Source organism: Camelus ferus, chromosome X (assembly GCF_009834535.1).
Source record: "Camelus ferus isolate YT-003-E chromosome X, BCGSAC_Cfer_1.0, whole genome shotgun sequence".
Taxonomy (NCBI): Eukaryota; Metazoa; Chordata; class Mammalia; order Artiodactyla; family Camelidae; genus Camelus; species Camelus ferus.
The window spans coordinates 70,825,443-70,845,622 of NC_045732.1; the positions used below are offsets into that span (position 1 = coordinate 70,825,443).

General features: G+C 33.8%; 1 protein-coding gene and 1 non-coding gene across 2 annotated transcripts in view; one reads left to right on the forward strand and one right to left on the reverse strand.

Annotated features, from left to right (window-relative positions):
* Window positions 1-20,180, reverse strand: part of IL1RAPL2 (interleukin 1 receptor accessory protein like 2) — an 809,106-nt gene that overhangs the window by 619,464 nt on the left and 169,462 nt on the right. The gene's annotated exons all lie outside the window — the stretch shown is intronic.
* On the forward strand, window positions 13,163-13,235 carry TRNAI-AAU. The gene has a single exon. It is a non-coding gene; the product is annotated as a tRNA-Ile (tRNA).

Consider the following 20,180-nt stretch of genomic DNA (forward strand, 5'->3'; position numbering starts at 1 on the left):
GACCCAGGGCTTTCATGCCTCTCACTGTGGAAATCCACGGGTCTGCCTTCCTTGGGCAGCAGCTCATATTCCTAAATCATCTTCCCTATCCTTTCCAGTCAAATATCCTGTTTCTTCAACGTGCCAATTTCTCCTGCCAAATAGACAGTTAACAGATAGATCCTAGCAGTTCACTGGCAGGTTGTTTTTCAGGGGCAGGATATTGTAAGAGCGTAATTCCTTGATTCACACTTTCCCTTGCTACATTGCTGTTTTCACTGTAATACACATTTATATATACTCACTTTTCTTAGGGGTACATGCCACATACTACTCTGCCTCTCCTTAGTGCTACTTCTGACAAGATAGTTTCAGAATTATTTGGTAAGGCAAATCTCAATGAAGAAAGGTAGAGATCCCATGCTCCTGGGGAAATCCTATCATTTTTTCACATCAGGAATAAGTATATGTAAATTATTGACATTTGTTATATATACCAATATCTTCCATTTAATAAGCATTGCAAGCAGCAGGACTAAAGATCTAATTTTGCTTCTTTCTGTAGACACACACAGATCAGCTTTTCTGTTTGTTGGTTTTTACTCCTATATTGATATAATATACCAAAGTGGTTGTGGATTAGGAGTTCAAATCCTAGCTCTGCTTCTTACTAGCTCTATCACTTCGGAGACACTACTTATTTTCTCTAAACTTCAGTTTCCTCATCTGCAAAAGAAAACTAATGAGGTCGGACCTGTCTTGAAGGGCTGACGAAATGATTCAATAAACTAATGAATACATGGTGGTTAACTATACTGTGTGCCTGGATCATCATAACTACACAATAAACATCACTATAAAAAGATTGCACAATGTGAAGTTTAAGAGAAATGTGCGCCCTGAAGTTATACTGCCTAGGTTCAAATACCCAATCTACCACTTAATGGTTGTACGTTTTCAAAATACTCATCTACCCTCCTGAGTCTGTCTTCTCATCTCTAAAACAGAGGAAATAAGAGAACCTACTCTGAAGGGCTACAGTGAATATCAACTGAGGTACTTCACATAAAGCTTTAAGCAGAGTGCCTGGCTCACACACAGTGAGAACTCAATAAATGTTAACAATTGTGCAACAATGGTGACAACTATGTTAACAAGGAAAACCAAAACCTCTCAAGTCACATCTACAGACCAGACCACAGCCTAGTAACCTGTCGGTGTTGCTCTCCCAGGATTCCCTGCTCATCTTCAAGTAACTCATAGTGCCTGACCATAAATCTTAAATTAATTCCCTAAAATTAGCAACACTATCTCTTCCTTAATGTAAGTTTCTAATAAATAAATATCACTGATGTATTAAGAGCTTAGGAAACAGTCATAGGATTGAAGAACGTCCAAAGCAAAAGAACATTGTGATAGAGGTAGCTCTCAACTCTTTATAGTATTCACCTGAGGCAGGAGCTCAGCTGAATGTGATTAATTGAAAGGACAATAAAAAGGTGGTAAGGTACTTATAGTTAATGTCAAGAAAAGAACACAGGAGTACAAAATGTAGGCAATAACATGGGGAAAAGTTTACAAGCCCTAAAGAAAACATTTCAGAAAAAGTGCAAAAGCTTACAGGCTGACTTAGAATTTGTGAGAGGTCATTGACAAGTTATGTTTGGATACAGACTTGAAAAAGCATCATTTCTATAAGGCATATGGTTCCACTGTAGAATATGTGAAATATTTGAAAAAAAAAGTGACATTTACATGAAATATACTTTGTGGCAGAGAGCTGGATGCTAAAGGAATTCAGAGGCACCAAACGGACCTGGAATCTGAGAAATTTGTGCTGGGCATTAATGAAGATGTCAGGTGTAGATGTCAAAATGGATGAATGAATTGCTGCCCCAAACACACATGCTGGTTAACAACCTGCCAGAGATTGAGCAAAAACTACCTGGAGTTGAGTCAGATAAATAAAAAATGATGAAATCAGTAGCAGAAATAAAGACTGTAATAAGAAAGCATGGGCTACACAAGCAACACTTGAGACCCAATGCTAGAATTCTGGAACTGAGAATGCATGTTGACACTGGCAAGCCAAGCTCTCAGGGATAGTGTTGCTAGACAGAGCTCAACTGGGCCAGTGAACACCACTGGTATGAAACACAGATGTGAGCAGGTGACATAGAAACTGCCCTCCTGCAGTGTTTTTACAGAGGGTCCTTTTGGGCAAAGCATTTAATATAAGACTGAGGCTCATAGGTCAAGAGAAATCGGCTCATAAACAAATAAAAGGCTAAATAGTTTTTTGAGGGGGCTCATAATTTTTAACTACAAAAGATGCCATGAATTCCATTAAGTATGTCAATGTCACACTTGTTAAATCCATTTGCGACAGTCTGAAACCTCCTATCATGCCTAAGGGGACATAGGGACAAGATGCATTAATTTTTGATAACCTTGATTTTTGCATATAAGCCAACTCCAGAGCATGACACACCTTTTTTCCTAGTAAAATGGTAAAAACAACAACAAATCATCTGTTTCTTGCCCGACACCCCAATCAGAAAGGTTATTGTTTCTTTAAGTAAATGAAATGTGATTGTACTTAATTTTTAAATATCTTTTACCAGAAATATATACAATCTATATTATCACCATCAATCCTGCCCAGATATAGCAAAGCCAACCCATTCTTCTCATCACCATCACTACCACCTACCTTGAAAATCCACACAAACCCCAATTTTTCCCATTATTACTTAAAATACCAACTTAACTCAAGTCTTTTCAATTCTACAGAGTAACAGCACATATTTCAGTTCCCTTTACTCAAGTGGTTCCCAATTTCCATCCAGAGCACATACATTTTTGGCCAGTGCTTTTTTCCATGGCTACTTGAGTTCTAGGAGCTAGAAAGCCTTGAAATTTCTTTAAGCAACATCAACTTTGCTTATTCCCTAGAGTCTCATTCTAGCACAGAAAAGGAGAGAAAAAAAACATTTCATTGGAATAACTGATTAAGTGTGGAACAGCCCCAACCTGATAAAGAAAAAATATAACTCTCTCAGTATGACTAAATCTGAAAGGTTTCTTCAAGTCTCTTGGGCCAGATGGACTTTGAGTCACTAAGCACTATGCTCTAACACACTCTCTATGCAGGCTAAGAAAGAGACTAAAGAATCAACAAGACAGTTACTGGAAAATTATAAAGGAACGGGGACAAGCTGGGCTAGTAGCTATACTGAATCTAATCAAATGTTGACCCAAATATTGAGTTTGACTTTGCTCCTGCCCACACATGTAGACTGGAGATACACCAAGTGGCTAGAATGCTACCATCAATTTTTATCAAACACTAGAGATTTGGCTCTGGTGCTTTCAAGTAACCAAACACTCCCTTAAGTGATAACAACATCACTTGTCATGTTTCTTAAGAAGGTAATAGACATTGATGTGCCAGTCATACACTGGCTGATTACTTATTTTAATTATTGAAATATAGTCTGTTTATATAGTAACGTGTCAATTTCTGGTATACAGCATGTTTCAGTCATACATATACATGCATATATTCATTTTCATATTCTTTTTTAATTATATGTTACTACAATATATTGAATATAATCCCCCGTGTTATACAGAAGAAACTTGTTGTTTATCAATTTTATATATAGCCGTTAGTATTTGCAAATCGCCAACTCCCAATTTATACACTGACTATTAAATCATGTTGTATGCTATAGAATATAGAAAGAAAAGTGTCATGATGGACACTCAAGTTAAAAAGGAAATATGCTTGATTTTATGGAGAGGAAAAATTTGTAGACTAGAAGGGAAGGAGTTTACATTTAAGGTAAACTCGAAATTTTATTTCATGCTTCTTTAAATATCTTCATAATTTGTATTTTTCATTGAAAAATAAAGGTGGAGAAAATCCAGTAACACATTGCAATGTCAGTTTAGGGCTTTAGTTTCAGAAAGTATTCTAAACTCCACCCATTCAATATTAATTCAACAAATCTAGAAACTATTTTGCATACATAGTATTGGGCAATGTGCTTTGGGGAAAATAAAAGCTCATAATTTACCACTCTTGACCTCAAAAGCACTAAAGTTAAACAACAATACAAAATTTTTTTAATTAAAAATAAAATAACAACAAAGTGATAGAGAGGAATAAGAATGTAGTAATGATAATAAATACTACAATAAAAAAAAGAATATATAACAGGGAGTTGCAGGGTTGCTGGCAGGGTCAGGAAGTCTTCATGGAGGTGATTGAGACTGCACTGAACTTCCTAAAATATGAAAGATCTAAATTGCAAAAGAGGTAGGAAGATGAGTGGACTTGGGAATGGTAATATTTTAGCTTTTCTTCAATGGCAAAAATGAGTTTGCATTAAGTTCACCGAATTAATTTACATGGCCCTCCTTGTTAGAGTCACAGAATCTTAGAGTTAAGATAACCTAGTACAAATATTTTCATTTACAGATAAGGAAATTGAGGTCCTGAGGGTTATTAATCTTCCCAAAGTCACACAGCTAGTCCAAGGTGAAGGGATGGTTGATTCCTGGTCCAGTGCAGCTTGGTACATAAAGTCTAAAGCCACAGAAAAGTGAGACTCACTGGTTCATCAAATTGAATCCCTGACTAAGATTATTAATGCTAGTTAGTTCTAAACAATGGTGTTTACTTGCCACAAAGAACCCTTTGCAATGGAACAATTCAAAAGTAAATGAAAGAACAATGAGTCAAGCAAAACTGCCAAAGTAAAGCAAGTCCTAATGCTAATATGATACCTACAGGTCTGAAAAATACCTTCATATGATGCACTGCACCAAGTATGATGCAAGGTGGTTAGAGAGGACAATAATGGTCATTTCAAAACAGTCATGGACTCATTTTAAAAGATGTACTTTTTAAGTGAACACAATCAGATCATCACCATCATGACTCCAATATACGGCTCACATTGGCCAAACTCAGGACAATCCAGTCTTTACACCAAACACTGACACTGCATAAGAGTTTGACGCAACAGAGATGATGTGAATTTGGGCCTGGAATATATTTTATAAAAAGCAGTGACCCAAAATAATATTTTATTTGTGGAAACCATGAACAAAAAGACATTTCCATAAAGTTATAATCTTTAGGTCTCTGTAGTTTGAAAATCTGGAAATGACCATGACAGAATTGTGCCATGAAACATACCTGAACCTCAGTAACACATCCAGCACACCTCAAGCAATTCTGCAGTTAATCCTTATAATTTTTTCAGGTTTCCTTCAGATACTGGAGCTGTTTTTCCAAGAGAATTCTAAGCATTTTTATCAAGTGATCAGGGTGTCTTTTTATTTCACCCAATGCTCCTCTGATGAAGCTAACTACACAGAAGATGGTGAGGAAATACATGTTGCTCATTTGTTTATAAATGATTAAGATTGGTCACCATGGATTTTGATATCAATAAATGATAAGTTGGTTGGTGGAAGAGCTATGTTATTTAAATTCCAACATGTGTCATGATCCTCTCAATTTGTTTGCACAAATCAATATATCATAGAAATCAATTATATCTTGGTATATCAGTAAGAATTCCAGAGCTGGGAAGGATCATAAAGATCACCAGACTGAGCTTCCTCTCTTTGGTAATGGGGATCCTCCAATCTTCAAGAGTAACTCATTCGTTTTCTCGTTTAATGCATTGCACTGAAGTTTCTCTGTAGGTCAAAATATTCTCCCTGGGGTTGGATCAGAGAAAGTAACAACCTCCATAAATCATATCCATAAAAACAATGAGGACACCAGTAAAAACTGTCAGAATCCACTTTTTCACAAATCTGGAAATGAATCAAATGCTTGCATTAATGTGGAGAGAATTTATTTAAGAAAAATGACAATCTCAAAGGAGCTTAGAAATCTGTCATTTTAATTTGTCCTGCTTGCATCACCCCTCTCCAACTCTGCAGTAGACTTAAAAATCAAGAGCCCATACACACAATCACAGTGAAAATGAGTAATCTGGCAGTCACTGGAGGGAGAAGAATTGGTTGGAGCTCCTTCAAAGCCCCATTCCCAGAGTATTTCATAATAAGAGACCAGGAGAATTCTGTCTCATTAAATGTAGACTATCAATAAAGAGACAGAAGTTCTGGATCTTAAAAGTACAATAAATGAAGCAAAAACTTCATGAGAGGGATTCAACAGCAGATTTGACTAGGCAGTAGAAAGAACAGCAAACTTAGGATAGGTTAATTTGAAATTATCCCATCAAAAGACAATGAAGAGAAATGAACAGAGACTAAGGAACCTTAATGGTTTCATTAAGCATTCCAACACGTGCCCTGTGGGAATCCCAGAAAGAGAAGAGTGAAAAAAGAGTAGAAAGAATATTTGAAGAAATAACAAAGAACTTCTCAAATGTGATTAAAAACTTTAAGATACACATGCAAGAGGCTCAAAGAACTCTAAGTCAAACTCAGAGATCCTTACCTAGACACATCATATTCAAACTGTAAAAACACAAAGAAAAAATAATAAAAGCAGCAAGAGAGAAGCAACATATCATGTACAAGGGATGGAAAATAAATTAACAGTTGATTTATCATCATACATCATGGAAGCAAGAAGGGCTACAAAAACAAAACCAGAGAAGCTTTCATTAACAAGTCTGCCTTATAAGAAATGTTAAAGGAAATTCTTTAGGAAGAAATGATAAGGAACTAGATATTAACTTGAATCCCCAAGAAGGAATAAAGAGCACCACTAAAGGAAACTATATAGGTAAATATCAAAAATAGTATAAATCCATTTTAATACTTTCCTTCCCCTATCTCATTTAAAAGACAACAAAGAATCTGAAAATTTCTATGTAACTGCAAAAGACCCAGAATAGCCAAAGCAATGTTGAAAAAGAACAAAGCTGGAAGTGCCATGCTCCTTGATTTTGAACTATAATACAATGCTATAGTAATCAAAATGGAATGGTATTGGAATAAAAACAGGCACAAAGATCAACGAAACAGACTAGAGAGCAAATAAACCCACACATATATAATTAATTATTCATGACAAAAAAGACAAGAATATACAATGGAGAAAGGACAGTTTCTTCAATAAATGGTATTAGGAAAACTGGACAACCACATGCAAAAGGATGAAAGTGGACCACTATTTTAGTGCATACACAAAAATTAACTCAAAAAGGATTAAAGATTTGACTATAGACATACATTTAAAAAATTTTCTCCTAGAAGAAATAAAAGCAAGAATAAACAAATGGGACCTAATGAAACTTACAAGCTTCTGCACAGCAAAGGAAACCAGAAATAAAACAAGAAGAAAACCTATGGAATGGGAGAAAATTTTTGCAAGTGAAACCGACAAAGGCTTGATCTCCAGAATATATAAGCAGCTCATACGACTCAATAAGAAAAAAATAAACAACCCAATCCAAAAATGGGCAGAAGACCTAAACAAGCAATTCTCCAAGGAACACATACAAATGATCAAAAAGCACATGAAAAAATGCTCAGTATCACTAATTATCAGAGAAATGCAAATCAAAACTACAATGAGGTATCACCTCACACCAGTCAGAATGGCCGTCATTCAAAAATCCACAAATGACAAATGCTGGAGAGGCTGTGGAGAAAGGGGAACCCTCCTACACTGCTGGTGGGAATGCAGTTTGGTGCAGCCACTATGGAAAACAGTGTGGAGATTCCTCAAAAGACTAGGAATAGACTTACCATATGACCCAGGAATCCCACTCCTGGGCTTGTATCCAGAAGGAAATCTACTTCAGGATGACACCTGCATCCCAATGTTCACAGCAGCACTATTTACAATAGCCAAAACATGGAAACAGCCTAAATGTCCATCAACAGGTGACTGGATAAAGAAGATGTGGTATATTTATACAATGGAATACTACTCAGCCATAAAAACCGACAACATAATGCCATTTGCAGCAACATGGATGCTCCTGGAGAATGTCATTCTAAGTGAAGTAAGCCAGAAAGAGAAAGAAAAATACCATATGAGATCGCTCATATGTGGAATCTAAAAAACAAAAACAAAAACAAACAAACAAACAAAAACAAGGTGTAAATAAAGGACAGAAATAGACTCACAGACAGAGAATACAGACTTGTGGTTACCAGGGGGGTGGAGGGTGGGAAGGGATAGACTGGGATTTCAAAATTGTAGAATAGACTACACTGTATAGCACAGGGAAATAAACACAAAATGTTATGATAACTCACAGAGAAAAAAATGTGACAATGAGTGCGTATACGTCCATGAATAACTGAAAAATTGTGCTGAGCACTGGAATTTGACACAACATTGTAAAATGATTATAAATCAATAAAAAATGTTAAAAAAAAGCATCTGTACAGCAAAGAAATGATCAACAACAAAAAAATGCAACCTAGCGAATGGGAGAAAACATTTTCAAATCATGTATCTGAGAAGGAGCTAATATCCAAAAATACATAAATAACTCATACAACTCAATAGCAAAAAAAAAAAAATCTAATTGAAATATGGCTGGAGTTCGTGAGTAGCCATTTTTCCCCAAAAAGACATATAGATGGTCAACAGGTACATGAAAAGGTGCTCAACATCAATAATCATTAGGGAAATGCAAATCAAAATCACTGTGAGCTATCACCCCACAGCTTTTAGAATGGCTATTATCAAAAAGACAGGAAATAACAAGGGTTGTTGAGGATATGGAAAAAGGGAACACTTTTGCACTGTTGGGAGTGTAAATTGTTGCAACCACTATGGAAAATGTTGTACACCAACTTCCTTGAACAACTTAAAATGCAATCATCATATGATCCAGCAGTTCTATTTCTGTGTATTTATCCAAAGAAAATTAAAAAAACACTATTGTGAAAAGATATATGCACCCTCATGTTCATTACAGCATTATTTACAATAGCCAAGACATGGCAACAGCTTAAGTGTCCACCAACAGAAGAATGGATAAAGAAGATGCAGTATGAATATACAATAGAGTATTAGTCATTAAAAAAAGAAATACTGCCATTTGAGACAACATGGATGGACCCTGAGAGCATTACACTAAGGGAAATAAGTCAGACATGATCTAACTATATTCTGTATATAAGAGATACACTTTAGATTCAAAGGCTCAAACAGGTTTAAAGTAAAAGAATAGGAAAAGATACATCACATAAACAGTAATAAAAAAAGCTGAAGCAATTATTCTGATATAAAACAAAATAAAATTTGAGAAAAAATTGTTACTAGAAACAAAAAAGAACATTTTACATGATAAAAGGAAAAATTTGTCAAGTAGATATAACAAGAATAAATATATATGGGCAACATAACAAAGTCGCAAAATAGATGAAGCAAAAACTGACAAAATTAAAGGGTGAAAGAGACAATTTCACAGTAACAACCGGCGACTTCAATATTTCACTTTCAATAATAGAACAACTAGACAGAAGATCAATAAAGCAACTATTTGAATACTATAAACCAAATAAACTTATAAACAACTATAGAATAATCTAAATGTCAATCAACAGATGACTGGATAAAGAAGCTGTGATATATTTATACAATATACTTAGCCATAAAAAATAATAAAATAATGCCATTTGCAACAACATGGATGGACTTGGAGATCATCATTCTAAGTGAAGTAAGCCAGAAAGAGAAAAAAAATACCCTATGATATCACTTAAAGTGGAATCTTAAAACACACACACACACACACACACACACACACACACACACACACACAGACAAACAAACTTATTTACAAAATAGAAACATCCTCACAGACATAGAAAATAAACTTATGGTTACCATGGGGGATGTGGGTGGGAAGGGATAAATTGAGACTTCAAGATTTGCAGAAACTAACTAATATATAAAAAACAGATAAACAACAAGTTTATACTGTATAGCATATAGAGCTATATCCAATATCTTATAGTACCTTACGGTGAAAAAGAATATGAAAACAAATATATGTACGTTCACGTATGACTGAGGCGTTATGCTGTACACCAGAAATTGACACAACTGTAAACTGACTATACTTCAATAAAAAATCTATATACAAAAAAGAATATGCCATACAACAGTAGCAAAAAAAAATATATATATATATATACACAAAAAACAAGAATATGCCATATAACAGCAGCTGTTTCTCAACAGCACACAGAACATTCTCCAAGATAGATCATATGATAGACCACAAAACAAATGTCAATAGATTTAAAAGTATTTAAATCATACCAAATATCTTCTTTGACCGCAATGAAATGAAATTAGAATCAATAACTGGAAATAACTGTTGAATACATAGTAGCAGAGGGTAGAACAGTGGTCACAAGGTACAGGAAGGTGGGAGAAATGGAGAGATGATGTTCAATGGATACCAAGTTGCAGTTATGTAGGATAGATAAGTCTACAGATCAAATGTACAGCATGATGGCGCTAGTTAATAATACCATATTGAATACTGAGATTTGCTAAGAGAATAGATTTCAGGTGCTGTCATCATACAAACCAAAAATCGTAACTATGTGAGCAGATGATATATTAATTAACTTGACTGTAGTCATCATCTCCCTATGTATATGCATATTAAATCATAATGGTGTACACCTTAAATATATACAATTTTTATTAAAAAGAATAAATAAGTATAAACTAGTAAAAGTACACCCAAAAAGTCAGCAAAAGAATATAAATAATAGTAGAGTCAAAATAAATAAAACTGATAATAGAAAAACAAGATGAAATAATCAAAAAATTGACAAACCTTGATCTATATTCACCAAAAAAAAAGACTCAAATTACTAAAAATCAGAAATTAAATAAGAGAACATCACTATTAAATTCACAGTAATCAAAAATACGACAAGGGAATATTATCGTATGTCAACAAACTAGATAATGAAAAGGATAAATTCCTAGAAAGACACAAATTTTTTAGAGTGATTCAAGAAGATATAGAAAATCTAAGTAGACATCTACCAAGTAAAGAGGTTGAAAAATTAAACAAGAAGCTTCTCACAAAGAGAAACCCAAGACCAAATGTTATCATTTGTAAATTTCTAAAATTTTTGAAGTAGTGCTAATACCACTACTTCTCAAACTATTTCAAAAAATAGAAGAGGATGAACTACTTCCTGAGTCATTTTATGAGGCCAGTATTACCATGATGTCAAAACCAGACACAGACAGCACAAGAAAACTACAGACACATATGCTATAAATATAGACACAAAATTCCTCAACAAAATACTAGCAAACTAAATCTGATAATATATGAAAAGCATTATAATCTATGATAAACTGAGAATCATCCTGAGAAATGCAAGGTTGATTCAACATTTTAAAATCAACTAATAAAACATATTATAATAGAAAAAGGGGAAAAATACATAACCATCTCAATAGATGAAGAAAAAGTATTTTTAAAAAACCTAACACCATTTCATGATAAAAATACTCAACAAACTAAGAACAGAAGCAAAATTCCTTAACCTGATGAAAATTATATATGAAAAACCCATGCTTGCTTCATACTTAATGGTGAAAGACTGAAAGTTTTCCCTTTAAGATCAACAAGGAGACAAGGATGTTTGCCCTCTCCATTTCTACTCAACATTGTGCTAGAGGAACTAGCCATGGTAAGTGGACAAGAACATTAAGGAAACACATCCAGATTAGAAAAGAAGAAGTAAAATTATCCCTATTGCAGATGACATCATCTTTATATACAAAATTCTTGGAATAAACTAAAAAGATGATTAGAATTAGAATTAATACACTAGTTAGGCAAAGTTCCATAGTGTAAGAACAATATACCAAATTCAATTATATTTCTATACAATGGCATTGAAAAGTCCAAAAATATAATTAAGAAAATAATTTCACTTACAATAAGTCATAAAAATAAAATAGTTAAGAAACAATTTAACATAATAGATATACTATTTGTACACTAAAAACCACAAAACATTGTTGAAATAAAATAAGACCTAAATAAATAAATAAATGGAAAATAGTCCCATATAAATGGATTGGAAATTTTAATATTGTTAAGGTGTCAATACTTCTCAAATTAATATATTCAGTAACTACCAAAATGCCAGCTCACTTTTTTTTTAGCAGAAATTAGTAAGCCAATCCTAAAATTCATATAGAATTTCAAGGGATCCAGAATATCAAATATAATCTTAAAACACAATAAAGTAGAAGGACTCACACTTCCTAGTATCAAAACTTACTAGAAAGCTACAGTAATCAGAACAGCATGGTACTGGCATAAGGACAGACATATAAGTCAATGGAATATAAATGTTATTCCAGAAATAAATCTATCCACCTCTGGTCAATTGCTTTTAGACAAGGACATCAAGATCATTTAATGGAGAAAGAATAGCCTTTTCAACAAATGAGTCTGGGACAACTTGATAACTACTTGCAAAAAAATTAATTTGGATCACTTCTTCATGCCATATACAAAAATGGTAACTTTCAATGTAAGAGCTAAAACTATAAAAATTTTAAATGAAAACATAGGTATAAACCCTCATGATCTTGAATTATGCAATAGTTTCTTAGATATGACACCAAAAAGCATAAGCAGCCAAAGAAAAATAAATTGGACACCATCAAAATTAAAACTTTCTGTGCTTCCAAGGACACTATCAGGCAAACAAAAAAGACAACTCACAGAATGTGAAAAATATTTATAAATCACTTATCTCATAAGAGACATGTATCCAGAATATATAAAGAACTCTTAAAATTCAGCAATAAAAAGACCAATAATCTAATTATAAAATAAACTAAAGATATGAAAAGACCTTTCTCCAGTAAGCATGAAAAGATGCTCAGAATCATTAGTCATCAGGGAAATGCAAAGCACAATGCGATACCACTTGAAACCCATTAGTTTGGCCATCATCAAAGACTGCTATTGTGTTAGTGAGAAAATAGAAAATTAGGACCCTCATACATCACTGATGGGAATGTAAATACTACAGCCACTTTGGAAACAACTTGGTATTTCCTGATAGGGTTAAGCACAGAGTTATCATATGACTCAGCAATTCTACTCCTAGGTATATACCCAAGAGAAATGAGAACATAAGTCGACACAAAAAATTATAGGGTGGGGGTATAGCTCAGTTGGTAGAGCACATGCTGAATACGCATGAGGTACTTGGTTCAATTCCCAGTACCTCCATTTGAAAAAGAAAAAAAAAAAAACGAGAGAAACCAAAATGAAAAAAACGAATAGAAGACTGTTCATAGAAGCATTATTCACTATAGCCCAAAAGAGGAAACAATCAAAATGTACATCAGCTTCTAAAATAGATATACAAAATGTGATATATCCATACAAAAGAATATTAGCTTTAAATGATATTCTGATACATGCTACAAAATGGATAAAATGTGAAAATATTATGCTAAGTGAAAACCAGACAGAAAAGCCCATGTATCATATGATTCCATTTATTCGAAATAAGCAGAATAGGCAAATTCACAAAGGACAGAGTGCACTGGTGGTTTCCAGACTTAAGAAGCAAGGGTGGTGGAGGTGGGGGCTGGGTATGGGCAATGGCTGCTAATATGTTTACTTAGAGGTAATGAAAATATTCTGGAGTTAGAAAGTGGTGATGGTTACACAACATTATGACTATACTAAAAACCACACCAAATTATACATGCTAAAAGAGTGAATTCTAAGGTATTGGGCATTACACATAAATTGAAAGAATTCTTCCCCTTTCAGGTAAAATAAAGTTAAATTTGGAATGGACCTTAAAGTTGAATGATATCATTAACAAAAAGCAAAATGTACAAGAAAGAGATCATGTGTCCACCACTCAGATTTTACAAATATAAACAAAGTTTTGCCAAATTTAGTTCAGATTTTTCTCCTGTTTATATAAATAGAACATCAGCAATATAGTTAAAGCATTTCCCCATCCCTTCTTCCCTAGAGGGACGCACTATTTTGACGTTGTGTAGCTATAGCATGCATGTTTCATAATTTTGTTACTGATAATTGTAAATATTTTGTTTGAAAAATGTATGTAGGTGGTCTGTTAGTTTGGCATCCCTAGAAAGCAGAGCCCGAGGCAAAATCTTATGTGCCACTGCTAGTATTTGGCAGTATCAACTCACAGTAGTGAAGTAAGGGAAAAGGAGAGCAAAGCAGGGGATAAAAGAGAGCTAGGAAAAGCATGATGTTGAGCTGGCCGCTGCTTTATATCACATCTGATTACTTGATAGCACAGCTGACTACTTGATTTCAAGGCACCATTTTACTCAAAGACTACATCAACTACAGCAACTCAGCAGAGTAAATCTGGGTGAAGGGGAAGAGAAGAAATTATCTGCCAGCAACAGTCTCCACTGCTCACTCTCCCCACGGATCATGTCTTCCCTCACACTTCTGGGTTGTGTAGACAAGGGTGCTGAGTGGGTCCCATGGCACTTCCTGCTTCAGTGGCAAGATGTGAGTCACTTTGCACAGATGTGAAGCAACGTTGTACCCTTTGTAAAGTCAGTATAAATTCAACCAGAATTACAGAATAGTCCCTAAAGATTGGCTGGGGCAGAAAAAGTACCAGAGCCACCCAGAGACCTTTTTTATTGTAGTATAGTCAGTTTACAATGTTGTGTCAACTTCTGATGTACAGCATACAGTTTCAGTCATACATGTACATACATATATTCAGAGACTTTTAAAACAGAGAGGATCCAAAGTGTGCCATGAGAATTGTCTAGTGAAGTATCCTATGGTATTTGTCCTTTGGTAACTTACTTTTCAATTAAATATTATACTTGAAGTTTTCATGTTTGATATATGTAGATCTAGTTAATTCATTTTAACTGCTTAAAGTTATTTTCCCTTATGGAAGTATTACAGTCTATCCATTTTCCTATCAATGACCATTTAGCTTCTTTTAAATTGTCTGGTTCTTTTCAAACCATGATCACTGAAGCCCTCAAGTTCTGTGCAGGTTGCTTAAGGGACACAGAGGAGCTCCATGGGCTACTTTGTTCAAAGGGCATCATGGCTTTTAAAGATAAGTTTGGAAAACAATAAAAATTATCGGGAACAGTATCTAGTTTTCCAGACCGTTGTCCAGAGTGCTTTCTAATACAACAGGATACTCAACTGAGATTTTGCCTCTGTTTATTTTAGTCCATTTGTCTTCTTAAATATTGAGAATGACAGGTCAGAATACTCAATTTTATGATCCAAAAGGTATAAACAAATTCTTCTGCGTGTATTTTGAATAGTAATATCTGAGTTAGTTGTGGCCAAGAAAAGTGAAGCCCATAAGTTGCAGACGTCAAATGCTAAGGCATGGAATCCATGCAAACCTGCTTTGCTCTGCAACTCTCCAAATGTTTAATGAACGTACTACATATCACATGTTAATATAATCATATTGGTCAATCATAAACAGAATATAGTTTTTCAACACCCTCTCCCTCAATTTTTCTTTTGTATTTTTCAGGCAACATACCATGATTTGGTATGTGCTTAATCATTATTTGTTATATGAATGAGGTTATGCAGAGCAGACACAATTTTTCAGTTCCCTTTATGTTCTTTATTTGTGGCTGGAATGTGACTTGTGGTCATAGAACAGAGACAAAGTTACTACTATAGGAAACCAAATCTAGAATCCTGGACTGATTAAGAGCATGCTCTATTATGGCAAAGTGGCCAGCCAGAAATAAAAGGTAAAGTGTTGACAGGTTAGTACATGTTACAGAATCTAAACATTCCAGTTGAAAGACACAGTCAGCATTGGATTATGGAAAATCCTGTAGTTAATGCCTAACTTGATAATTTCCTAATTACTGGATTTTTAACAATTATTACACAAGCTTTCTTCTGGAGTCTAAAAATTATCTTATTACCTAGGGTAGTAATTTGTAGATCTGTTAAAGTGAAATCAGAAGTCACTGCTACTAGAAGTCAAAACAGACCATACAAAGAGGAAATAAGACACTTTCTAAGAAACCATAGGTTTTCATATTCCTGTAAATTGAGAAGTTGCTTCATCTTCTATAGAATTCAATCAAAAACTCATAATATTCAGGTTTCCATTCATTGTTTCTAGGCAACATTTTAAGCCAGTTTGTCTTTCAAGCAATTTCTAGCTGCTAGCTCAGCTCAACTGGGCACACTCATTTGCAAATTCTGGTATTTAAATTCTTACCTTGCAAACAGCACTAGACTGATCCAGTGGGTAACTGGGCATTTCCTTTGGAGGCAAGGAGATAACCTATTCTAGATCTAGGAACTCGGAGTGGGGCGCGGTACTCCACTCCTGCCTATTAGTGACTTGCCTCGGCAGAGTCCTTAATTGGGAGTTTAGGATTTGCAGATACTAACTACTATATATAAAATAGATAAACAGCACGGTCCTACTGCATAGCACAGGGAACTATATCCAACGCCTTGTAATAGCCTATAATGAAAAAGAGTATGAAAAGGAATATACATATATATTCAAAACTGAATCACTGTGCTATACACCAGAAATTAACACAACATTGTAAACTGACTTTACTTAAATAATTAATTAATTTAAAGAATAAAGCCCATAGCTAATTTGGGAGCTTCCCTATTTGAAAAAAAAAAATCTATTGGCAATAATCAAACAAAGGAATTCTTAGTTTTCACCCAGAGCCACACTTGACCTAAGGGATCTTGTTTTGCAATGAGTTAGTTTGTTCCTCTTGAATATTACACTATCAGAAATCTGATGAGAAATTAATAGTTTTTCCTGACATCTGAAGAATGTGAAAGACCTTGAGCTTTTCATATTCTTCTTGTTTTTCTCCTTCTTTCCATAAATTAGGAAACAGTTACTTATTTTTATCACGTAAAGTTTCTTGTTTTCCTTCATCAAGTATCTTGGTTCTCTCCTATGCAATAATATTAACAAAGAACATTTTAAACCAAAGGTCTAAGAAATAAAAATAAAAGGTGTTAATCTCATTCTCTTCAACTGCCATTTCAATATTCTAGATTAAATAACACAGTTGACACATTTTTATTTTCTATGACTTAATTCAAACACTCTGCAGACTTTTACATTCTTGCTGACAATTCCAGAGCATTTGACATAAAGAGTGAAGAAATCTTTACCTGTTGACTTAGGATTTGCATCACTCTAAGTGTTCAGTATGTCAGATGACTGGTTTACAAATACAAAACTGAAAGATTATTGGGGAAACAGAAAGATTAGAATGGAGAAGTAGGGTGATTTAGGCACAGATGGAGGAAAAAAGTTACTCATCTCACCGTCTTAAAACCCAGAAAGAGTTTCCTAAAAAAGAAGCAAAGATGATAAGCATACATTGAAGGTTACAATAACACAGAAGGGCATTGGTTTCCCACATTACAGAGCTGATGTATTTTCAATTATATCACTCTGAAATGTGAAGCCAGATTCTGTTCACAGATCAAGTCACCAAATTCTCACATAAAGTGTCTGAATTTCCAGTTAACACAAAGACAATTTTTCATTCTCTATCAGTAACAGTATGCAGAATTCCATTTTTCATTAAAAAGTATTTATTCTAGCAATGTGAATATATACATCCAAACATTCACATTTCTTTTTTCTCTCTCCATTGATTTGCCAACATTTCTCTCTTGGCTTTTGTCGTTTGAACCTAGGTGGTTTGCTGTGGGTTTTTTGGTAAACTATTTTTTGAAGGAGAACATATATTCAGAAAAGTGTACAAATCTTAAGTGTACAGATAAACAGGTAAATAGATACAGATGTTGATGAATGTACCTACTACACAAAAGAAGATACAGAATATTACCAGCATCCCAGAAGGCTCCTTGTGCACCCTTCAAGTCAGTACCCCTAACAAGGTAACAAATATCTTGACTTCTATCACCAAGATTAATTTTATCTGTTTTGAATATCATATAATACTATCATACAAGAGGTACTCTTTTGTCTTGCTTCTTTTGCTCTATATTTTAAGCCTGTGAGATTCATCTCCATTGTTATAAGTTGTTTTTTCACTGTTGTGTAGTATTCCTTTTGGATTGATGAAATGTAATTTATTACTTGTTAAACTACATTTTCTAATGTCATGAATAAAGATGCTATTGACATTTATTTCCTCGACTTTTAATGCAGGAATGGGCTTATTTTACTTGCGTAGGAGTAATGTTGCTGGGTCATGGGACATGTGTACAACTGGCATTCAAAAATGTTGCCAGTTTTTCTAAAGTGCTTATACCAATTTCTACCTCCAATGGTAGTACATGAGAGTTCAATCTGTTCAACATTTTGCCAATACTTGCTGTTATCAGTCTTTTAAATTTTAACTATTCTGGTGTTTGTGGAGCGGTTTATTGTGGCTTTAATTTGCATTTCCCTAATAACTAATAATATCAAATATCTTTTCATATGATAGCTGGTTATTTCTTTGAAGTCATATATCGTAAAGTGCCTGGTCAAATTTTATATTTAATTTTTTTAACTGAGTTCTTTTTCTTATTTATATGAGAGGATTCTTTATATAGTCTTTACATGTAACGCTCAAAGTCCTGTCAGATATATGTATTGCAAATATCTTCTACTCAGTAGTTGCCTATTTACTCACTTAATAATGTCTTTTGATAAACATAACTTTTAAAACTTAATGAGTACAATTTGCAATATTTCCTCTTATGATTGGTGCTTTGTGTGTCCTGTTTAAGCAACTGCATAAGCTAAGGTCATGAAACTATTCGCTTATACTTTATTATAATGTAAGCTTTATTGTTGTGCCATTTAACTTTAAAGTTCATTTGGAATTGATTTTTTAATATGATGTGAGGTAGGAGTCAGCATACAATTCCTTTTAAAAACAGATATCAAATTGACTCAGATTCATTTATTGAAAAGACCATCCCTTACTCCTCTGCATTTCATTGTCACCTTTATCATAAATTGGGTGGCCTTATATGTTTGAATGTGCTTCTGGCCTCTATTCATTTGGCCTCTGTCTATCCTTGCACCAATATCTCACTATTTTAATCACTATACCTTTATAATAAATATTCCTATTTTGTAGTGTTAAGTCTCCCAACTTTTCCCTCTTCTTCAAGATTCTCTGGCCTATTCTTGGCCCTTTTCAGTTTCATATCCATTCAGTAAGGTAGCTATCACCACAAGGTCCTTCTGTGATTTTTACTATGAATTGTTTTTTTGTGCATAGATCAATTTTCAAAGAATATATATATTTTAAATATTGAGACTGCCAAATCATGAAGATGGTATGTCCCTCTATTTAGATCTGTATTTACTCTCAATAATATGTCATAGTTTTCTATGTAGATATCTTTTTAAGTTTTTTTTCATGAGCCCGTGATGATTTTTGATGGTACTATAAATGTTATTTTTTTTCTTTTCCTTATTTGACAGACCAAGACCTGCAGGATAAGGTTAAATAAAAGTTAAATGCTACATTTAACAGTAAATTTAGCAGTACAACAGGGAAAGAAGTGGATACCCTTTTCCCTTTCTTACAGAGGAAATATTCCATATTTCACTATTAACAATATTTACCATAGTTTATTGTAGCTGTCCTTTATTAAATTGAAGAGAATATCTTCAATTCTTAGTTTGGTAAGAATTATCCTGAATCTGTATTGAATGTATTTATGCATCCATTGAAATCATTTAGGTTTTCTACTCTCTTTATTTTATTATGATACTGAATTACACTAATTGGTTTTTGAATTTTAAGCTATCCTCCCCACCCCAAGAATAAACCCACATTAGTTGTGGTGTCATTATCCTTTATACAAATATTGCTGTAATTAATTTGTTGTTATTTTGTTTAGGAATTTTTCCTTATATTCATCATAGAAATGGCTTTTATTATTCTCTTGTAATGTTCTTGTCAAATTTGATGTCAAGATCATGCTAACAGCATAAAATAAATTGAGAAATATTTCTTCTTTCTCACTTTTCTGAGTTTGTGTAAGGGTGATATTATTTCTTCCTTAATACTTAGAAGAATTCACCACTCACCATCTGGGCCTGTTTTTCTTTTGTTTGTTTTTTTCACAGTAAGGTTTTAAATTATGGCTTACTCTTTTAAAACAAGTATATAAAAATTCAATTTTTAAATTTCTTTTCAT